The sequence below is a fragment of the Calliopsis andreniformis genome, chromosome 5, assembly GCF_051401765.1.
Source record: "Calliopsis andreniformis isolate RMS-2024a chromosome 5, iyCalAndr_principal, whole genome shotgun sequence".
Taxonomy (NCBI): Eukaryota; Metazoa; Arthropoda; class Insecta; order Hymenoptera; family Andrenidae; genus Calliopsis; species Calliopsis andreniformis.
In genome coordinates, this window is record NC_135066.1 from 6,994,262 (window position 1) to 7,007,045 (window position 12,784).

At 45.3% G+C, this 12,784-nt stretch overlaps 1 protein-coding gene across 6 annotated transcripts in view; it reads left to right on the forward strand.

Annotated features, from left to right (window-relative positions):
* Zip48c (Zinc/iron regulated transporter-related protein 48C) overlaps positions 1 to 12,784 on the forward strand; it is a 58,790-nt gene that overhangs the window by 34,325 nt on the left and 11,681 nt on the right. For all 6 annotated transcript variants that reach the window (XR_013002061.1, XR_013002058.1, XR_013002062.1 and 3 more), the window contains one exon: positions 7,441 to 7,889. The gene's annotated coding sequence lies outside the window, so the exon portion shown is untranslated. The remainder of the gene's footprint in view (positions 1 to 7,440; positions 7,890 to 12,784) is intronic.

Here is a 12,784-nt window from a genome sequence, read left to right on the forward strand (position 1 = left end):
AACCTGCTGGGACCCCTTTCGAATTTTCCCCCCACCACGGCTCCTCTCAGCTCTTAACTCGGATCTCTCTCGCGTCTCGCTTCTCAGACACCTGGACCGCGGCTGAGACTCGCTCTCTCTGTTCCTCCGCGAGCCGCCCCCGAACCCACGAAAACCGCCTGTGTCCTCGTTCGCAGGAACGGCCGTCTCGCCACCGCACGGTTATGCAAAACAATTATCGCGGAATGCGGTCAGCTGTTCTGAAACGCGTGTTGACGTCATGCGGTTAACGCGTGCGCGAATTCTCGCTCACGAGCTCTCCTACGCACGTGGCTCGCGATTACGTGACCCTGCGAAACTGCGCCCTTCGAGTCGGATCTCGGCTCCCTTTTTATTTTCTCCTCTTTCTCCGTCGTTTCTCTAGCGATGTTGCTGCTGACTAATTAGAGACGTGCGCGACGTCTCCCTCGGCACTTCCGTTTTCCGCTTGCGTAACCCGCGCTCTGAGACACGCCTCGTCCTTGAAAGTTTTACACGTGCCGGAATTACGCCGGCTGTGAACTCGTTCGGTGTAAACAGACCGCCGCGGTCGGTGTTCATTTATCACACAAATCGTCAGTGATCGTCTTTCGGGAATTGTGTCGATTCGATAGGCGATAATGGATCGATCCGTACCGCGAAAATGTCTCTTGCTTGAACGTTGTACTCGGTACGTACTGTTCGAGAGGCGATCATTAAATGCTAAACGTTTGTTTTTATCGTATGATGATAAATGTTTTGTCTTTGCTTAAGTATCGCATGGCGTTTACTGTCTTTATCTAGTTCAACTTCCACCGAAGCCTAAACTTAAGCGGTGTAATTCAAGTGGTAGACCTTAACCCCTTCGGTATAGTACCATTAGTTAACTATAAGTAGATATTCAGACTTTTACGGTAAATATAATTAGGGCGTCATATCTTTATTTTAAGGAAAAGTTTCCTAAATGGATTGTCATCAATGTTTATAACTCTATAGAAATTGATAGGAGTTGTTTACTAAGAATTTCACCAGAAAATGGGTGACTAGTAATTAATAAAATTTTGCAGTAGCCATGAAATAATGGAAACTGAATTTTAAAGTGTGAGATATGTCCAAATACAAAAAGATAACAATAGTTTCATTATATTTTATTAATATTTACAAGTTATCTGTAAGGAAAATCAAGAGATAATGGTAAACAGTTTAATTGTAAATTACATCGAATAATCATGTAGACCAGTACCTATAATAGATTAATGAAATGTTGAATAATTTTCGTCTAGTTGTTGGCAAGATTTTATAACACGTGACTCATATCAATTCTTGTAGATATCTATTAATAACATTCATTGTCAACAGCTTATTTAGAGGGAGTTCTATTAAAACAAAGACACGAACGTTTTAGTCACTGTCACAATCAATAAGTATCCAAAATCTTAGAAACAATAATATCTACATATATATAGTAATTCCAATCAGGTGTTCAACACACAGTGTGCATTAATCATCAAAACAATTATAGATATCAATACCAATAAAAGGGTTAATACCGCTAACAATCGAACCGATGACAAGGCCATAATTTCATTTTCCTTCAAGGGATTCCGTCATTACAGAAGACACGCACCATTTAGTTTCTGAAGGTGCAGAGGAAAACGAGCTTGAGGTTCGAGGACATCGGTACATCGATCATTCCGATAGCTTCGATCAATAATTAATCATGAAAAATTAGCAAGTTTGGTCCGCGCGTGGGTTCGTTCAACTTTGGCTGTTTCAGCCGTGGCCGCGCGCGGGAATACATATTCCTCCCTCCCTCTTCTCCACATCTCTCTTTCTTTCCTCTGACTCTCCTTCCGTCTCGTTTCATCCACACGTATAGAGAATGTTCCGCCCAAGTGACTCACTATTCCCACCTCCTCCTGCTTTTTAACCATTTTTCTGCCGTTCATTATCCACAAGATATCCGAGGCCGGCCTAACGATCACGTTCGAATGGTTTCAAAGTGCGTGCAGCGCTTCGAGAGATTACGGGCCGATATTTTTTTCGCGGACGCCTCATAGACACGCGACTTGTCTTCGCGGCGATGGAAACTTTCTGTCGGATGATTGTTACCTCTTGGAACTACGTCGCGACAATCGCAACGCGGTATCGCTGTTAAGATAGTATAAAGCTGAGGAACACGGTTCTCGTAGGTAGTGTCTACGTGTCACTCGAACGCTGGAATTATTGTAGCATAAGCATACCAACACGTTTTCAGTCAGTTTCAACCTTGTTGCTACGTATACTCTCTATAACTCCAAAGCACTTAGAGTGCAAGCCTTAGACTCGTCATTTACATCTTCAATAAGACTAAGGCTAAACCTGACCCAATCTCAGAAATCTATCCCTTGCTATAAGCTTATATCAAAGAAACGTTATAAACATTGTCAAACCTTAGTCTATGTAAAATACATCGAACCCACCCGATCAGAGAACACCACAACTAGACGAACAGTGGCTCGCCACGATCGCGCGAGTCCCTTCATAACCTCGTACGCGAGTAGCGTGTTTGTTCTCTCGCAATCCTCTGTTGGATCAGCCAATCAACGAAGTCCTATTGCTTGGACCAGCACCGAGCGTCGGGGACGTATCTAGACGCGATGGTGGCTATAGAGTGTGACGCGAGGCAGCGTGGGAACTCCTTCGCAGCGCAGGGGTTCTCAGCTGCGAACCGTTGAACCGGAAACCCACTCGGCTCCCTGCCACCTTCCCGAACGAAATCGCTGTCGAAATTCTGGCCGCGGGTCGTCGGTCCATTTCGCGGGGAGCAAAGTTCAATGGAGGGTCGGAAACGGCGGAGGCCGCAGGAGGCGAAGACGAAGTAGACGGGCGGTAGCCGACCGGACGTAGGTACGTCTTCGTCTCCTGCGGCTTGTGCTTTATTTGGCGAGTTTTTGCCGTGTTTTACGAGCGCCTTAGCGGTGGTTTTTATAGCCGGGTCACTTCACAATGCGCCATCACTGTAGGTTTTTTACAGACATCCTTTATCTAAGCGGCAGTATCGAGCGTGTGGGTACTTTGCATATGGGCCGTTATATAATAAGCGCACGTACAAGCTCTTCCCAATCGTAGGTTCGATGCACCGGCGTTGTACCGCGAGTTCGCTTCCGCCGTTCCTTTTTTCCCTCTTCCTCTGTTTCCTCAGCGTCTGCGATACCGCGGCCCGTGATGCGACGCAACAGCTCCGCGGTCGATTCGCATTAATCGAGTCGGCGAAAACGCGCATATCGCAAAAGGTAACCGTTAACGAGCCCCGATAACAATTAAGAGCCGTCCAATGTAAGACTTTATAAATGTTTCATGCGAAGGTGCCGGCAGCCGAGGGGGCTGGCGTGTTCGTTAATTGAAAACGTCGCTTACGATTCGTCGGTGGTTGCACACAAACGCGTTGGCACATTTATTTATGCCGTTGTAGCGCGAGCACGTGAACGTATCTCTCCTGGCGGTGTGCGTGTCCCTGCGTACCGCGTTGTGCATAGATCGTTCCCTCTTTCTCTCGCCATTCAGAGGCTCGCCATGAATGAACCGCAGACTCTTCGTTCTCTCCGTAGTAAATACTTTTTCCCACACGTTTACCGCAACAATGGCCACCGTTCCAAGGTTCGAGGGTAGTCGTAAACGTCCACAGATTTATCTGTCTCCCCTTGTTCGGCTCCGTTTTTTATCCCCCGACAAACAGAGCAACATGAAAATCGAAAATTGCCGCGACCCGTTCGAGAAGTACGACCATCCGATATCTTCCCTCTCGGTCGAGCGGGGATCGCGCGCACGATTTAAGAAGGGTTAACGAACTCCGGTTTCCTCGATAGCGCAACATTCGTGGGTAAACGCTTTTGCCAGTGCTCGCTGAAACGTTAACTAGTCCCCCGATCCTCCCGTTTATCGGCAACAAAGAACGGAGCGCGGGCCCCGTTAGCTGGACGTGTGAAAATCGCTCTCGACGAGCGATATTCATTATTGATTTTACAGTATCCTGTGATTATTCGTGGCGCTATTAATCGCGGGTAATTGGCCCACCGTCAAACGTTCTGACGGGCTCCGTTCGATCAAGAGGCCTAGCCGAGTGAATTGGGACAACGAGTGTCTCGTCGGCAGAATTCGAAAATAAAAAGGCAAAGAGCGAACCCACCGACCGACCGGATGATCAGCGAGCTTCTTTTTTGGACGTATTGTAACTGGGTCACGCACTCGCCCCGATGAATCCGTCGCGTTCACACATGCGTGCTTCGTTTCCGCTCCTGACGTCACTTCCCCTCTCCTGCTGCGCCCCAGACATCGCCGCGCGAGCTGACCACGTTGCTCCTAAGATAGACAGACCTAGTCGGGATCTTTTCGCAATTTTACTTGCCGCTTGTTCTTTCTGCTTTTCTGGATGCGTCATTTTCCCATTTCACGTACACCGACGCGACTCCTTCGCGAAACGAGCGCTCATTGTGGAGCTTCCGCTGGCTGACAACGGAAATCGGCTTTAACGAGACTTCCTCCCCCCTCCATGCAGCATCGAGTCAAGTTTCACAGCGGCGAATAGAGCTTTGAAATCGATTCGGTCTTTTTCGTTGGGGAACGAGGAAAAACGCGACTTGCGGAATTCCCCGGTGTAGGCGTGTTGTTTTCACCGTTAATATCGCTCCCGTAGATATCGGACAGAGCGAGAATAACTGATAAAAGGTTTGCGTCATAGCGCCACCTGCGCCGAGCACGAATGCCTGGTTGCGTAAATACCTGGTAGCGCGCCCGTACATATATGTTCATTCGCAGGAAATTGTCGTTGACTCGCGTGTCCACGCATTGTCGTGAAAGGAAGCGACGAAAAACAACGCGCGCAACAGGTCTTTTCTGATTCTGCCTACACCGCCTCCGAACTCTAGCGAAAAGAATCGTTTGGCCTTCGTAATCGATAGATATGCTTGTTGGCAAACTTGTTCAAATCTTGGCTAGTTTACTTTTTCAGGTAAAATAGGGGACAAAATAAAATAGGAGATAATTTTGGTTTATTAAATAGTGTTTTATTACGGTACGTTAGGTTGAGTCAGAATATTAGTAGGTATGCTTTTTACTTTCAATTCAGTTAATAAATATCAGAAATCATTCGAGTTGAGGAAGCAGGAAAAGTGTTAGGAATATAGCGCATAACTGTAACCAGCAGTATAAACCAATACCGTTACTAGATATCCTTGTATTATTGGTACTCAGCAAATTTCATATAAATTGAAATTTTATTTAACAAATTTTCAATTTTAATAGAAATAAAGTATCGGGTTAGATTACCTCGTACAAGTAGGTAGATATGACTTACAGTGTTGCAATAGGCGTGAGCTTCAATGAAATATTCTTAATTACAGATATAATCAGAATTCACAGTTCCATTTCATTACTCGTAAGTTTATTACTCTATCTGTTGTTTCCTGGAATTAATCAGCGAAAATATGTTCTATTTTTACGCCCTTTAACTGGTATCTTTGATAAGAACACGACTCAGCGGCATGTGAATCGAACCAGAAAAGCGATCACACGTTATGTCCTCTAACCTATCTTCTACTTACAACGAGGAAACGCTATGCTCATGACTAACTCGATTAATTTAAAACCTTGTACAGGGTGTCCCAGAACTGATGGTACAAGCGGAAGAGAGTGATACTTCATGAAAAAATAAGTCGAAAATGTGGAATAAAATTTTTTGATATCGTGCTATGTTCTTGAGAAAATTGACTTCGAATTTCGACCGCGTACACGTGTACCCATTTATAGTTTCAGGCGTTTGAAAGATAAACGAGGAAACGGGAATGCTTCTAGCGTACTGTAGACACAGTCGGTGGTCAGACCGACGAGCATTCCCCTTACCCCGTGTACCCTTCAAACACGCAAAACTGTACTTCCGCGCGCTTGTCCTCGACCATAATTCAAACTTAATTTTCTTGAAAACGAAGTACGAGATCAAAAAAGTTTATTGTACATTTTCGATTTACCTTTTCCATACAGAATCACTGGCTTTCCCCTTGTACCAGCAGTTTTGGAACACCCTGTATAACATCCTTTTTTCATCCACGTCTGAAAAGACACAAAATACAATATATAAATATATATCCTCCACGTAGGTTGCATTCTAGCACGTTGCCACAGTCGAGCAACCACAACTCTGGATTCGTTCGTAGAAAAGCGACTAAAATTCGGTTTATCTCCGCGCCGCAGGCCGATTCCTCTGTCGATTCGTTGTCGCGTTCGATTTCGTAATCACGACTTCTCATATCGGCATCCGATTCTGGTGCGCTGCCCCTTTCCTCTTCGCGCTAGGTTTCCTCTTTCCCTCGTTCTCGGCTGAATGGAGGCGTCAGAATTCTTATCAGCCGGCAGGGAGCGCGTTTACGTCAGAAACCGCCGCACCGGAAAAAGTTTTGTCCGGCTAGAGTGTGCAGCGCTATCGTGCCGCGAGAATCAATCGTTGTCCCGTCGCCGTTCCGCTTCTTCTATCGCGGAGCGAATGTCGCGACGTTATCGCCCGCTCGTCGGAGTGCGCGCGTCCTTTCGCGTCGAAGTCTCTTTAAATCCATGCACTGGCCTCGTGCTCCTACCGAGGAACGCTCATTCACGTATTCCGGTGATCCGGGACACCGGATGCGTTGCGAAACTCGAGAAACCGATGCACGCCGATTCTGGCCTCTCCCCTTCACCGTTTTCCAAGAGCCTCGCGAAGGAAATCGATCGGGAACGTCGCGTTCCGATCCGACAACGACGCAGAATTTGACTACGAGAATAGCGAGGTTCCGTGCGGATCGTGATCTATCGCCACGATTGCGTATCCGCCCACTCGTCGCTACCACACACGTCGACGCGTCCTCCCTCTTCCTCTTGGAAACACTTGGCTGCACAGAATTCGCGCGATCCGATCGAGCGCGATTTATAGAACGCGTCCGTGTCGATTTCGCAAACGCGAAAGTCAGCTCCCCGTTTCTCCCTTTGCCGCGAGGCCGCGTAGGTATTGGGAGAAACGCGAGAGCTAGGATGAGTGAGAGAGAGAGAGAGACGGGCGCTCGGTAATGAATGGATTAAACAACCTGACGTCACAGGATGGATTATATAAACAGTGGTGAGCGTGACATCGGACGTAGGAAGGAAGTTGGCTTCCTTTCGTACCTAGAAGGTATTCGTCCGTACGTACGTACATTGTACATGCGTATGCATAAGCGCGCGTACGCAAGCGATTTCGTAGCCGAGGGGTCGTTCATTTAAAAGCGGACGAGCTCGGTTAGAATCCCAATGACGAGACAGTGCCGCCCCTTTTAAAGCTTCCCTTCGCCGGTTGTGAACCAACTCGCCGTTCCCTCTTTTGAATCAATTTTTACCTGACGCTTTGATCGCGTCTGCACACACAGGCTTACAGTCGTCGTTTTCTTCTTTTTGTTGCAGATCGATCGAATCTCGACGCGCAGTTTCCGCGTGAACGCTGAGAGCGACTCGCCAGCTCAGACGGGTGAGACAGTTTGCGTTACCATTATGTAGCACTGCGCGGATAAGAGATCGTGGAACAGCAATCCAACTGGTGAACGTAGACTCCAGGTTGACTTGAAACGTTTCGATACCCCGCGTAAGTGATCGCTGAGGAGTCTCAGGAGTGATCACTTATCCGAGCAGCGGTGCAGTTTCGATCATTCTGCGTAGAAGGCACGAGTATAGTGTCTGGAAGGACTTTTAGGAAAGTAGGCAAAGATATTGGATAAAGAGCGTGATTTTAGGATGTATTTAAAGACTCCAAACCTCGCCCTATGAAGTGTTCGAAGATTTTATGGATTCTTCTGAAGAGTACCTATGTTCATAGTTTTTGTATTACCTGAAATTTGAAAGAAGACAGTTTGGAGGTAAGATTCATTACTTTATGTAATATCTACACCTACACGTATAGTACAATGAGATTAAACAGGTGTGCCTACACAATTGGAACGAGCTGTATCCATAAAGCAGTTCGAAATAAGGAAGTGTTACTTTTAATATTAAATACTTAAAAACGCACAAAATTGATAGTAAAATATTTTTGATTCAATACTGTTTAATTTTATCATACGAAAACTTTTTCTATCTCTAGTTTCAAAATGACAGCTGATCTTAATTACGTAGGGCACCGTGTATACTGTAAACGTAAACGATCCAGTACTCGTTGAATCTCATAAGAGTTGCTCATCACATCACACCTCAACTTTGTTAGAGTTCTTCGAAACACTATACAGAGTTTTCTCATTAAACGCTCAATTCTCCCATTACGAAGTACAGTCATCCCCACCATTTCTTGGACATAGTAAGCAACTATCGTCAAACGAATAAATACTGACAGATCGACAAATAAACGAGTCTCAACGATGGTATCCCCAACACATTGAGATATCGTCCCGAGTTTGAAGCGTTTAACGAATAAACCCTGTAAAAGCAGTGACGTGCCAGAAGCAAGAAGGAATGCCGTCTCGGGCCTCCGTCCTGACCGTCTCTAAGCTCGCCGTGGTATATTTTCGAATCACTCTACATCTATTTGACCGGTGCAGTGAAAACGGATGATCGCAGTCAGACAGGCCGGACGACCCAATTCTCGCGAGGCTTGTACGCGGAAAGATCCGGGCACGTGTTTACGTATCGAGACAGACGCGGTTCGTTTCTCTTCGAGGTCCACTCGCTCGGTTATTAGCGTATAGTCTGGGAGCCGTCTGCGGGTCGACGTCCGACGTGCAGAAATAGCAGCGCCGCGACGCTCGTTACATTCCGTCACCTACGATCGCTGACCATCCTCGAACGGACGGACCCTTGCTGGTGACCGATTCGCCGTTTCCGAGACTCGTGCACGCGTGCTGGATTTAAAACGGTCACGCGTACGCCGTTTTAGCCCGCCGAGACGCTCAGGCACCGATCGTCCGCCGCTGCTTCCGGTGCGGCTACCCTCGTCCCGGACAAACGTTGACCTTTCCTAGGGAGGACGTGTAGACCTTTTTCTTTCGCTACGTTCTTTGATTTCTTCATTCTACATTAACGAGGAGAGATCGCGATCTGGTCGAACGCTTTCTGGATGAGACACGAGTCGAAGTTCAGAGACCATTAAGCATAAATAAACTGTAGGATATTAGCCGTATCTGGTTAGACATTTTTATAGAGTTGAAGAACGGTATTAGTTCTAAAAAATAGATAATTTTTTTAAAGCAGATAAAATATGTGTTACTCGCGATGAACTTAATATTTGTGACTGACTCGCACGGTACTTTCTATAGTTACACATGTTCTGTTACGACCACAGTTCACACAGGATGTCTATGGGTAAATGTCATTTTAAATAATCGCTAAACGACGGAAGATAGGAGAAATCTTTACGTTCTTGTCGTGGGAACCGTGTAAGTTAACATGAAAAATGGACACTCTGTTTTAAACACGAGTGTTTACATTAGAAATATTTGAAAGAGTACCTATAATCTTTTTATTAGATCATTTACATGTTATAACCAGACTCCGTCTAGAAGGAGAGTAGACTTCGATTCGATTAGAATTTATTATTTAATATCGTTTTTTCACGATACATAAATTCATTTCGTCCAATCCAACAAATCATTACCCAAAAAGTTGCCCGATTTTGCTCAGGTCAAAGATGAAGCTGTCACGACCGTGAGTAAGAATCAGTCTTCTCGTGAAAACCGATTTCCTGCAAAACTATTTCGTCACTGGCCCAAACAAACTAAAGAAGATCCTCGTCGCCGTCAGAAAGTAATCCCACGAGGACAATCCTCGACAATTGCCGGCGATTTCCCGCTAGGCACACGCGAACCCGCTTTTTCCACTGCGATTACCTCGAGGTTGGTTAACGGTCACCCTCCTAACTCGAAGGGCAGGTGCGTAGTCCAGTTTACAAGGGAAAAAGGCAGCTGCTCGTCTTAGACGTTCCCGAAGGAAGGGGAAGGAAGACGAAGAGCGTGGAAGGAAGGGATGTGGTTCGCTGCTAAGGTAAACGATATAATAGGGACGTAACAGTGGGTCCTTTTCAGAGGCAGATGTCCTGCCCGAGACACGTGCCCATCCTGAACCCCCTTTTTCGGGCCCCCGGTCCTTCTTTCTTCGCCGCGATTAGACCGAGGAGAGGAGGAACGCGAGTTGAAAACCCGAAAAGGGGCTTCTGCAGCCTCCGTCCTCCTCTCTCCTCCTCTCTCCTCCTCTATCTTCTCCGTCTGGATCGCAGTCGCGCGCTTCCGTCTTTTCTTTCTTTCTTCCTTTCTTTCCTCTTCCTCCTTTCTTTCGCTCGCTCCTTTTTTCTCACCTGGAGGGGGGGACACCAGCTGCTGTTCTCGTTAAAGCGGATCGCACCGGTGCAACGACGACTCAGGCTGCCTATTGTACTCGCGAAACTCGTCTAGCGAGACCACGCGTCGACCTTTCCCGATATCCACGGAACGAGGAGCCGCAGGAAGTCGGGAGGGGGCCTCTCGAAAGCGAAGAAGTCCCGGTTCCTCGTCGCACGGGATCCCCTTTCGGCACGCGCAATTGGTTTCCCCGCGAAGAATAACGCGTCGCCTCGCGACTGGGCTCAGAGGTGAATCGAAAGTTTGCGAAGCCGGTTTCGCTCGGCGCAACTTCGGCGAAGCCGAGATAGAGGACGGCGAGGCAAATTCTTTCAAACGGGCCAGGCCGCGATTGAAAGGTGCATTCAGGATTTCGTGGAAGCCTGCCTCGTCCTCGCCTCTCCGCTTGGTCGCGCGCATTCAGCCGAGATCTTGCTCGTTGGTCTGAGAGCCCCTGCACGCCGTGCGACTTTTTGAGCCGCTTTGGTCCCACGCTGCTGAGACTATGGACGGCGTACGCGTGTGTATCTATGAGCGCGGATGTACGCGTACATGCTCGCGGAGGAGCACGGAACTCCCGCGTGCTCCTAGTTGACCGCGCATAGGTGCGCTTTCCTCCGCGAGACGCGGTCGATAAATCGCCGCCACTTTTCCCTGCCATCGCCACTTTCTCCTTTTTGCGTCGATTAGCAGTTTCAGTGGAAAAGGACCACGAGTGGCTTGCTGGCTACCTACTTGCTAGATTAGAGATTTGGTGTTAGCTAACCTGCAGACGTCGTTCATCTTCCTTAAGAGAGTCAGCAAACCAAAAAGTAACACAGAAATTCTTCTTGTTTTTAATTCTGATAAGCACCTTTCTGCACGGCCTGGTCAAATTTTGTTCCATTTTGAGAAGTAGAAGTAGGTACGTTTTTCTTTGATACTCGCATGACTAACATATGATTTACGGGACTCGTGTTAAAAACGACCCTTGTCAGTCTTTGTCTTTTTCCAGGAGAACGAAAAATACTTTGATATCTTTAATTCTTGTTACATAAATTTTTTTAAAGAACATTTTCATCATATTCAAAGCATGACGTTTTTGATGGAATGAGTTCTTTTACGATCTAAGTCTCATTTCTAGCTATCAGAATGTGTTCTTAATGAAGAAATTAATTGCAGAATTTAACAAGGGTTGTTTTCAACACCAGCCTCTCAGTTATCGTCGCTTTTCATTATTAAAAAGCAATTCTCCGATAAAATTGTATTTTTCATTTATTTTAACTTGTAGATATACTTTGGATTCCAAGTAGAAAATTTAATTATAATTCTCTTATTACTTTGGGAAAAAATAGGTTATAAATTGGTTATGGATTCCCTCAACTTTTTGTGATCCGAATTTATTTTCGTCATTTCATGCCCATTTTGCCGGATAAATTTGGTTACTACTAGACAGTAGCTGTAACTTGTGTTCATTTCAATATTTCAGCATCTAATTATAACTCATTAATACAAATTGATTATTAAGGCATTGATGGTCGGCAGGGTGAAATGGAGGATGATATTCTTAAGATAGTAGGTAGAAATTATATTTCAGAAAATTAGTAGTCGGATAAAACAGTTCTTTTTGTGATTAGTCGCGAATGTAACTGTAAATGGTAATTATTGAAATTAAATCGACTTTAGAAGAAAAATGATTAAAGTTTGACGGAAGTATTTTTATCTCCGTTTTTATGAAATAACCCGATGGACTAATCTCTTATATTAGTGGAAGGAATTAATATGTTCGAAAGATATTGTATATTGTATAATACATAATTTGTTTGTATTTTTTAAAGATAAGGTCATCCACTTTTTAAATGAGTAAAATATTTAAGTTCTTTTTATTTTTGGATTATCAACAGAAGTATCCCAAGATTTCTGATGTTAAATATTCATTATTTAATTCTTATTCAAATTCTTCTGCCATAAGGGTACACATTATACTTAATATTAGTTATTTTTAGGCAAATAATATTCCTCGATACTATATAAAATTTCGAAATGAACAGTAGAACTTAATTTATTTAAAACTAAAAGTACTAAAAACTTAATTAATAAAACAAGGAAGTGGAAAAATCATACAATGTAGACCGAGACGTGACCCCTTATTGCACTGAAAATAATACTATAAATTTGTACTAAATATGGCATTAGTGCGAGCTGGGCTCAGCAGAGACTTGCCAAGGAATAAAAAGTGTTGAATGTCAGAATAAATAAGGCTCCATTTAAGAAGGCAACCATAGGCAGAGATTAGATAAGTCGGGCACACGTGGAATTACGTATTAAACGGAGTATATTATTGATTGATACTACTGCGTCACCGTCAGGGCAAAGAGCGTGTTGCTTTATTGCTGTTCTGGGAGCGCCAGACGATCGGCGGTTGTCTCGTAAAAACGGAGCACTGCTGCTGCTATTACCGTTCAACAAAT